Source organism: Crocuta crocuta, unplaced genomic scaffold, assembly GCF_008692635.1.
Source record: "Crocuta crocuta isolate KB4526 unplaced genomic scaffold, BGI_CrCroc_1.0 scaffold9, whole genome shotgun sequence".
Lineage (NCBI taxonomy): Eukaryota > Metazoa > Chordata > Mammalia > Carnivora > Hyaenidae > Crocuta > Crocuta crocuta.
Genome location: NW_027551567.1, coordinates 10,703,704 through 10,714,944, shown reverse-complemented (window position 1 = coordinate 10,714,944; position 11,241 = coordinate 10,703,704). Strand labels below are relative to the sequence as shown.

Here is an 11,241-nt window from a genome sequence, read left to right as displayed (position 1 = left end):
TCTTTCCTGGATCCTAAATGGTACACATTTATAGGTATAAAACATATGATCTAAGCTAGGGGTATCCCATGTTACAATGATAGAGAATAAAAGTTAGCAGGTCAACAAAAGAATTAAATCCATGATGTCAAAATCAATAACTGAATGGGGCGCCTGAGTGGCTCAGTCGGTTGAGCACATGACTTCGGTTCAGGTCACGATCTCATGGTTCGTGGGTTCAAGCCCCGCATCGGGCTCTGTGCTGACAGCTAGCTCAGAGCCTGGAGCCTGCTTCAGATTCTGTGTCTCCCTCTTTCTCTGACCCTCCCCTGCTCATGTTGTCTGTCTGTCTCTCTCTCTCTCTCAGAAATAAATAAAACATTAAGAAAATTTTTTTAATCTATAACTGGATGTTAACTTTACAAATTGTGGTGACTGTTTTGCATTGCACACCTAATGTTATATGTCAAATACACCGCAATAAAAATAAATCTATAACTAAATGAATTAACCATCTTCATTTGGTTAATGAAATTAACCAAATTTCAAGGAATTTGTAAATTAACAATGGGTATAAGTATAAAAGAGCAGCAAGAAGTCAGTCCTATCAACTCAGACCTTATCAGTCTGTTTACTTGGGGAAATCTCTCATACCTGAATGCTCACATCCTTATACATGTAAAGGATAATGGTAATGATAACTGTCATGTACTAAACACTCAATTTATGTTAGATGCTTTACAAAGATTCCTCCTGTAGTCTTTATATCAATCCTAGAGTTGTATTAATCAGGGCAGGCTAACCGCTGAAACAAACATCCTCCAAATTTCAGTGGCTTATCAAAATACATGTTACTTCTTCCTTATACCTAATGGGCGTGGTAAGAGTGTCAGCTGACTCTGCCCCAAACTTCTTATGTCTCATAGCTCTTATCTCTAACAGGTCTCTATGGTTGTCTCCAGTCAACCAGCAGATGGAGAAAATGAGAGAAGAGTCCACCTGGGGGATTTTTATGGGCCAAACCAGGAAGTTTATTTCTTGGCACTTTATTTCCACAAGCATTCCATTGCCAGAACTCAACCATGGACAGACTAATCTGCAAGAAAGCCTGAAAATACAGAGTTTAACTATGCTCAAGAATAAAAGGAGAACATGGATACTGCGAACATTATCAGTCTTTTCAATAGGTCTTATTTCTATATTCTATACTATACATAGAATAATATTCTACATTATTTAGATATAAATAACAATATAATGTAGAATAGTATCTCTATTTTACAGAATAGGAAACTGAGTCTTAGAAACATTAAAGTAGGGGCACCTGGATGGCTTAGTCAATTAAGTGTCCAACTTCAGCTCAAGTCATAATTTCACAGTTGGTGAGTTTGAATCCCACATCGGGCTCGCTGCTGTCAGCCTGTCAGTGCAGAGCTGGCTTCAGATACTCTGTTCCCCTCTTGCATTCTTGTTTCCAGCTTGCATTCTTCCCTCCACCCTGCCAAAATAAAGAAACATTATAAAGTAAATTCCCCAAGGCCACACCTAGAAAATGACATTCAGCCACAGGTCTGTAGGCCCCCAGACCCATGTTTTTTCTACGTAACACTGCAGAACTCACAGAAATTGCCACCATCTCAGTATACTTATTACAGTAGAAAGATTTAGCAAAGGGTCAGGAGATGTTAGGGGACTGAACTATTTATCTTCCCCTGCCATTACAAAAGAGCAAGTTTGGGAAAATCTACTTAGGCAATCAAACTCTCGCTTTGCATCGCTAAAGAATATGTCTGCATGACTTGAGGAAAATCTTCAACAAACAAAAAACAGAACTGAAGAGGTGGGTATTTCATTGCCAAAATGCCATAGCCAAATACGTAAGTTCCCAGGCTATTCCATAAATGATTATAGTCTAACAGGATTAATATGAGAAGACCAAAGAATACTTATGTCTTGAAGGCTAGAATAATCTACTATTTTATCCAGAATCCAAAAACACCCAGAACATCTTAATAATCTGATTTATTTTGCAGAGCTACTCAATAACAATTCTTGCTTGTATTGGTGAGCCTACACCACACCAAGATTCTAAAGTTTCTTCTGAATTATCAAAGAACCACTTTATCATATTTAATCTTATCACTAAGAATTCTATTACAAAATAACTCATTCGAGGTTGATAATTCATGTAGACTATGTATGTTAACTCAGCCACACTGTTCAAATATTCAGGATTATTTTGTTCTTTGATATTTCTGGACAAACAGAAATCAATTACATTTAGGGGAAGGACAGAACATGAAGTGATTAAGATGAAAGTGGAGCATTTTCTTCATAGGCAAATGACTAGTGAGCTGGCAACATAGTGTAGATAAGATTGTTAGGTATACGGAAAAATCATTAAGCAAATGTGGCTATAAATCAGATAGAAGTCAAGGCACACCAAAAGATTAGTTTGGTAAAAAGTGCTTGAAAAAATCATAAAAATCCTTGAAGCTCATAGACTTAAAATCTAATTTGATATGAAAGACCACCTTAGGCTCTAAATTGCTGATGGAAATAATTACATTTTTTCTAAGCAGCCATGGAATTATGTTTTTGGTTCTGGTGGGAAGGTCTGGAAGCAGACAGGAAAGCTGTTTAGAAGGATAACCACTATGAAAGTGAAAAAGAGTAGATCCAATGATGCTAGTCATTTGCTATTTTTCCCCTCTCTATTTTTTTATTCATTGCATCTCAGGAGCACTTCCATATTTTGTTACTCAGTATTTCTGATCCTACTGAATTTTACAAACATGTTTCTGAGAGAATACAGTTTGTTTTCTTGTTCAGTTTTGTCATTCTTAGAATGTTATTTATCTAACTTAAGCCTCTATGGGATAATCTTTTACTGTTCTCACAATGTATATTTTCTAAGCTTAATGCCACTTAAGCATGTTTTCTACAAGTCTGAAAAAAAATCATATGTCTTAACTCCATCCTCACAGAGACATGACTTGAGTTAAACCTATTCTAACAGGTACTGTCCTTTATTTTAGCTGGGTGAGTGGTATTTTCAGAGAAGCAGTTTTCCTCCACACTCTGTCAGGTGCCATGTAAGTGAATTTTGTTCTATCAGAGCTTCCCTACCTTACTCAGGAATATTCCTCAAAGCCAAAGCTATCTAAGCTCCAAAACTGATATAGGACCATACAAGACAATTGGAAGTCAAGTGCTTAAGTTTTTACCACTATGTGTCAAGCACTGTACTGCCCACCTTAATACATCCCCAAAATTGTCCTGTAAATCCAGTCATCTGATCTGTCAGCCTGAACCCCATTCTCTCTTTGAGAAAGGTTCCTGTGAGAAATTCCAGTGCCCTTAATCCTGGGCACTTTCATTCTCATGGTCAACTGTGGCTCCCACTTCTACTGAACTCTTGATCTCACACATGTCTTGTAGAGGTCTTGCAGATGCTTGCTTCTTTGTTCTAAACAGAGCTGCTTTCCTTGACTTCCCCCAAACCACACAGACAATGCAATGCTCTGACTTGTTACACTACTGAAAAGGTAACAACTAAATGCTGTAAATTAGATATCTATGGTTTTTAAAGTTCTTGGCCACAAAGCCACCAGGGAATTTTATATCCTTCTCCAGAGGATCTAACCTCCTATCTATATTGTATGGCCTTTTCTTCAACTCCACCCTTCCTTGTCTTTCTTCCTGGCATTCTTCCTCCCACATCTTTATTCACTTCTTTATGCAGGACTGCTTAGTTCTCTCTTTGTACTGCAGTCTCCTAGACTACACTTGCAAGGCCTCACTTTCCACACTCACGGAAGTTTATCAAAGCATTTTCCTAAATACAGACAGTTCTGTAAGTAGAACTGTAGTACCGGTGTTTAATAATATTTTCTAACACACACACACACACACACACACACACACACACACGCACACACACACATTTCATTTAACAAATAAAGCAACTAAGCATCAGAAGGGATATTTCACAGCTTACATAGCTTGGTAACGCAAGTCATTTTACCCTAAATAGTTTTGTCTTTTTAAAATACAATGTTACAATAATTCTTTAAAAATATCTAATAAAGTATTATGAGCAAAGAAACAATTTCTGTAAGCAGTCCTCTCATTCATTACAATTTCACCTAATGTACAGTATAAACTCGACCATTTCATCTGCGTAAACTCAAGAAATTAAATAAGATTTTCTCCCTAAGTTATTTATATATCTGCAAAACAATTTTTTTAATTTAATTAATAAATAGAGGTTCCACCTCCTACACTGTTGGTGGGAATGTAAACTGGTGCAGCCCCTCTGGAAAACAGTGTGGAGCTTCCTCAAAAAATTCACAACAGAACTCCCCTATGACCCAGCAGNGCTCAGTTGGTTAAGTGACCAACTTCTGCTCAGGTCATAATCTCACAGCTCATGAGTTCAAGCCCCCCCGCTGGCTCTGTGCTGACAGCTCAGAGCTCAGAGCCTGCTTCAGATTCTGTGTCTCCCTTTCTTTCTGCCCTTCCCTGCTCAGGCTCTGTCTCTCTCTCCTTCAGAAATAAATAAACATTAAAAATTTTTAATTAATAAAATTAATAAAAATATTTTAGAGTAGTTTTAGGCTCATAGCAAAATCAAAGTACAGAGAGTTCCCATATACCCCCATCCGCCCACACACACACCCTCCCCCACTATCTATACTCTGTACCTGTAGTACCTTTGTTACAATTGATCAACCTACACTGACACATCATAATCACTTAAAGTATACAGTTTATGTTAGGGTCCACTCTTGGTTTTGTATGTTCTATGAGTTTTGACAAATGTATAACATGCATCTATCATACAGAATAGTTTCACTGCCTTAGAATTCCTCTGTGCTTCACCTATTCATCTGTTCCTGCCTTCTAACCACTGACAACCACTGATCCTTTAACTGTCTCCATAGTTTTGCCTTCCCCAGAATATGTACAGTTGGTATTATACAGTATGTGTTTTTTTCAGATTGGCTTCTTTCACTTAGTAATGTGCATTTTAGGTTTCTCCATATCTTTTCATGGCTTAATAGCTCATTTCTTCTTTTTTTTAAGATTTTATTTTTAAGTAATCTCTACACCCAGCATGGGGCTCAAACCTGCAACCCCAAGATCAAGAGCCTCACATTCCACTGACTGAGACATCAGGTGCCCTGATAACTCATTTCCTCTTAGCATTGAATAATATTCCATTTTCTGGAGGTACCACAGTTCATGTTTTCTTTCACTTACTGATGAACATCTTGAATGCTTCCAAATTTTGGCAATTAGAAATAAAACTGCTGTAAACATCCATGAACAGGCTTCTGGTGAACGTAAGTTTTCAGCTCTTTTGAGTAAATACCAACGAGTACAACTGCTGGAATATGTTTAGTTTTGGTAAGAAACTGCCCATCTGTCTTCCAAAGTGACTGTACCATTTTGTACTCCCAACCATGACTGAGCGTTCCTGCTGTTCATACCCTCATCAGCATTTGGTGTTATCAGTTTGGGATCTGGGTCATTCTAACAGGTGTACAGTAGTACTTCATTGTTGCTTAATTTGCAATCCTTAAGGACATATGATGTGGAACATCTTTTCATACATTTACTTAATATCTGTATATCTTCCTTGGTGAGGTATCTGTTCAGATAATACTGGTTTTTTAAATAAAACTTTTATAATATCCATCATCTTGCATTGTCACGGACCCTGCTTTTATTCTTTTAAGTTTCTTTATTTTGAAGAGAGAGAGAGCGGGGAGGGGCAGAGAGGGAGAGAGAAAGAATCTCAAGCAGTCTCTGTGCTGTTAGCACGAAGCCCTACACATGGCTCAATCTCACAATCTGATCTGTGAGATGGTAACCTGAGCTGACATCACAGGTCAGATGCTTAACTGACTGAACCACCCAGGTGCCCTGACCCTGCTTTTAAAAATTAAAATAAATTTACTCCAGGTCTCTCATCTTACAAATAAGAAAATTGTGTCAGTAGAAGTGAAAGTTGAATCCATGAAAGTAGCTACAAATTTAGGTACAGACAGAAGTGGGCTGAGGACTGAGCTTGTCAGAGGAAAGAAATCAATGAAACACGAAGTAAAGAGATGGCCAGAGAAAAGGAAGTGGAACAAGAAGAATAGAGTGTTATAGGAGTCAAGGGAGGCTAGAGATGAAGCAAATGTTGTTTGTTCATTTGCTTTGACAAAGAGCATAGCCAGCAGCAACTAGCCTTTATGTGCTGCCAATGATCATTCCTCCTTAGGAGGCAGCATGGCACAGTGGAAAGAACATTAGACTGCCCCTGTTCCATAAACTGGGGCACTTAACTTTAAAAACTTTCTGGTTTGTTCTAGTTTGTTTATCTGTAACATGAGTCTATGTTTCTTCTAGCTTCCAAAGTCCCATGTTTTCTTTCCTATGGTCTTTCCTCTTTTGCTATTTCTATTTTTTGGATATCATCTTTTTTCTCTGATAATTTTGATCATTTATTTAGCAACCATTTCGCTGCGGCCAGTTATATCCCTGTGACTACCATCTAACCAAGGTGTTAAAAGTAATTCGTTAAAAATATCTAATAAAGTATCATGATCAGAGAAACAACTTCTATAAGTAGCCCTCTCTTATTCATTACAATTTCACCTGATGTGCAGTATAAATTGAAATTGACCATTGCACCTGCATAAACTCAAGAAATTTAATTAAGATTTTCTCCCTAAGTTATTTACATATCTGCAATGTCCTACTGCCTTGGATACAACTAGAATTTGGAATTAAATAATTTTTGGAGTTTAAAGCATCTATTGGCAAAGTTATCTCTAATCCATGGTTTTCAAAGGGAATTAATACCAAGAAGAAGCAGTCTCTACCCAAGTGAGAATTTCACAGCTTAAATTTACAAACAAGCTATCAAATATTTTTATTCTCTTGAATAAAAACAGTATAAGTCAGCTAAGATATAATTACAACTAGTAATTGTTACTGTTACTACATTAGTTTCATTTATAAAATATTACTTCTCCCCTCCTTAAGACAGCCACTGTTTTACGTAAACAAAATGTTATGTGGTTATATTATGCAGCCAAACACATGAATACAAAGAATAAGCCAGATATATCAACCAAGGCCAGTGATATGAAATGGATTAAAGAAAAATTGAGTGCAGTGAGAGAACATTTAAACCAAAAGCTTACCTGAAAAATTGAAGCATCCAAGATGTCAGTCAAGTGTGTATACAGGGTCAGATGGTTTCCAGTTCAACAGCAAAATATAGGACAGTCCAGCCTAACAAGATGAAATAGTAGGGAGAAAGTTGCACATTTATTTTCCCTTAGAGAGTAGAGATGTACTAGCGAAAACTTTTTCTGTACTAATTTGTAACTTTTGAGATAAAGATATATTTATTAGACTCTGGAACTCTGTGTAAGATAGGCAGAGGAGACAAGTAAATAAACCTGACTGGCTGAAGTCCTCATGGACACTATTTTGTTCTACCTGTATCATTTAAGGTACCAGAAGATAAACATCTTTAACCTGTAAGGAAACAAAAACACAAACCTGGAAATAATAAGAAAAGATAGGAGACTATTTCCAGTGTCTGGGGTATTTATAAGATAAGGTAGGATATTATCTTCATTTCTGGAAAGCCTGAATCCAATTACTTTTTCTAAAATGAAAGAAAGAAAGAAAAAAACCCTTCACATACTATTAGATACTTCTCTGTCTTTCCTTTATCTAGTCACTCATTGATCTCTTAACACTTTTGTCAACCAGTTCCCATTGAATCAATTTTTTGAAGGTCATTAGTAACCCTCTAAATATTATATTCAATAGATATCTATACCCCCAATTTTTTTACAGATCTGTGTTATATGGAACTACTAATCACCTTTCCCTTTTTGAAAGTTTGATATCCTGTGTTTCACAATATTGTGCTATCTTAATCTTCCTGCTACCTCTTTGAGCCTTTTCTGCCTCCTTTGAACTCTTCATTTATTTCCATATATTTTCCATAGGTAATTAACTACAAAGTATTACAACCAAGTACAATATAATTCAGTATCCTCAGTGTCTTTTTGAATAACCCAAGGACCTTAAGATGCTTTAACCAAATGCAATGGAATGTCACTCCTCTTTTGTTTGTCTAGAGTATTTTTTAGTTTCAATTTTTGTTTAACCACACACACACAAACAAAAAATCATTTTCAATAAATAAATTTCTCAACATGTTACCAATTTCTGTAATTTAGTTTTGTTTCTTCTATGCCATGCTTTCCTTTTGGACTTAGTAATATCACAGAGGCATATTCTATGATCATAGTTTAGTGAGAAATCTATAGGTAGTAAACTCCTTTAAATCTTTATATGTCGTGAGTAGGGGCACCTGAGTGCCTCAGTTGGTTACGCAACCGACTTCAGCTCAGGTCATGATCTCACTGTTCGTGGGTTCAAGCCCTGCATCAAGGCTCTGTGCTGACAGCTCAGAGCCTAGAGCCTGCTTTGGTTTCTGTGTCTCCCTCGCTCTCTGCCCCACCCTCGCCTGTGCTCTGTCTCTCTCTCTCTCAAAAATGAATAAACATTTAAAAAATAATAACAAATAAAATTTTGTGTAAATATAGATTCCCATGTTAAAAACAAAAACAAACAAAGCCCCAAAACACCTCTAACTGGCACAACTTGAATGTAGTGCCTATTCCATATCCAAACAAATTATGTAGAGAGTCATCTTATTCAGAATGGTTGCCAAAAGCTTTGCTTTGACTCTGAGCAAGAACTGGGTAATTATAAGCTGAACAAATAGATAAACTCATCCTCATTTATTCTCCCAGTTATCCTGGCTGAAAACCTCAAAGTCAGCTTTGGTTTATCCTTCTCTCTTGTTTACTATATAGTTCTGTCACCAAGAACAATTTCATTCTTTTTTCAAAACTCCTCTTTACTATTCTATCTTCATTTCCACTGCTTTATTATTTGCCAAAATGATAGATTCAAAAAAAGTTAGTTCACTGAAGTTACATTTACATTTCTTTACTGGTGGAAATAAATATTTTTCATTTTCCCCTTATGTTATGAACTATCAGTATTTCTGCTTCATTGGTTTGTGTTATATAAATTGTGTGTCTCTGTCTTCTCATTCATATGATGAAGTACTAATCCCGTCCCCCCCACCCACCTCCGCAATATGACTATACTTAGAGATAGGGCCTTTACAGAAGAAATTAAGGTTAATTTGAGTTATAAGTGTGGAGCTCTAATCAATAGGACCAATGTTCTTATAAGAAAAGGAAGAAATGCCAGGAATGCTTGTCCACATAAGAAAGGCCATGGAAAGACTCAGTGAGAAGGCTGTCTGCAAACCAAGGAGACACTAAAAGCCTCAGGAGACACTAAAACTGTCAACATCTTCATCTTGGACTTCTAGCCTCCAGAATTGTGACAAAATAAATTTCTGCTAAGCCACCTAGTCTGTGGTATGTTGTTAGAGCAGGCCTAGCTGACTAATACCGTTTGCCTGTGTTCATATTCCATTTTTCTTTTATTTTCTTCCGATGAAAGCTCTCTTAATATTAAGACTATTCACCTTTCATACAAAATAAATGTTACAGATATTTCTTCCAATTTATTTTGTACCCCCTCACTTTTCTGTTTTGTTTTATATACTGAAAATTTTTTTTAGTGTAGTAAAATTTTTCAAGCCTTTCCTTATGATTGCTACATTTGAAATTGTGCTTAGAAAGTTGTTCCATTGTTACAGCATACTTTTGGTCACCTATATTTTTTTCCAATTCTTTTTTGTCTCAACTGAATTTTGTTTTCAATGTATGATGTAAGATACAGATCAATTCTTTTTTCATACAGCTAACCAATTATCCCTGTACCACTTACTCATTTTCCCATTTATTTTAGATCTATTTTTCTCATATCATAAATACTTATATGCAATTAAAACTCCTGTTGCTTTTTATTTATGATATTCACTTGTTCGATAACTCATTTTGGAAATTATATTGTTCCACATTTATCATTAAGGAAAACGAGTTTTTCACCAAATTAAAGGAACATTATTCTGGGTGTCTCAAATGATAAAAATTATAAAAACATTAAGTAGGAAAAGTTTTTAAATTAAGATACTATATCACATAATTGTTTAGTTATAAATAAACATCAAGATAGCTACAAAATTATTTTAACCCAAATGAAAGAGGAAAGGGGGTACCTACCATCTGATTTAGTTGCATTTTTTGATCTAACTAAATGATAAGAAAAGAAAAATGATAGAGAAGAAACTTAATGAGGATTGCCAATTGGCCTTTTCAGGTTCCTTTCAAGAGAATCCTTGTCTTTTTATTTAGTTATTTTTAAAATTTTTTTCCCCCTCACGGGACAGGAGGGGTAATATATCTATGTAAAAATATATTTTACATACTTAGTGGTAAGAATAAAACCTGCCTAATGGGAATCACTGGGCTGAAGCTTGTGTTGTTCTCTCAAAGGGTACAGATAAGATGTAAGTTGCCTAGGCCCAGCAATGCTCATGTTGAACGTGCTCTGACACCGGCTGAGTCTCTCCTGTCCATATTCAAAGCCAGAACCATTCCAGGGATTTTAAAGAAAATTCAAAAGATGAAAATCATTTCAAATCTATCACTATAAGCTATTATTTTCTCTTTGCTTTCCATATGGCGAGCACTTAAAACCGCACTGCAAATGTGAAATGTATTACCAACATGACTTTAGAAACAATGCAACTGAAACTCTCCCCACGATGAAACTAGCAGAAAGCGGTTCACTGCAGCCGAATTCTCTCGCGTACCACGGCGCTGTGCAGCCTCAAAGAGCTGTGCCCAAGACGAACTGCTACAGTCAAACTAGACAGGGCTGGGGACAATCGCAGACCGGCGCCAGAGGAATAGAAAAGCACCCTCACTCTACCCAGCCTGGCCTCTCCGGAGCTTCTTTGGAAGTATGGAAGATAGGGGGACAGACACGGACGGTGGCCATGGAAAGGCGGCGCTCTCTAAGAGGGAGGACGCAGAGAAAACTCACTAAGATTTCTGAAAGCCATATCGTAAACACGTTTAAAAAACAAACAAACAAAAAACTATAATAACGCGCCCGGCCAACACCTTGTAAAGGAGATACTGCAAACTCCTCACAGCTCGCATCAACTCTGGGACCTCCAAGCCCATCCCAGCATCCTTTGCGCCGCGCACTGAAAGCCCTGGCGCGGTTTGGCTCCTTCGGCCGCCGTAG

The 11,241-nt window shown here is 36.9% G+C and overlaps 1 long non-coding RNA gene across 1 annotated transcript; it reads right to left on the bottom strand.

Moving 5' to 3' along the window:
• Positions 1-983: 983 nt before the first annotated feature.
• LOC144220109 (uncharacterized) lies at positions 984-11,179 on the bottom strand. The gene is made up of 3 exons (XR_013331624.1): positions 11,115-11,179; positions 7,182-7,272; positions 984-1,477 (listed from the first exon to the last, which is right to left on the bottom strand). It is a non-coding gene; the product is annotated as an uncharacterized LOC144220109 (long non-coding RNA).
• Positions 11,180-11,241: the final 62 nt, after the last annotated feature.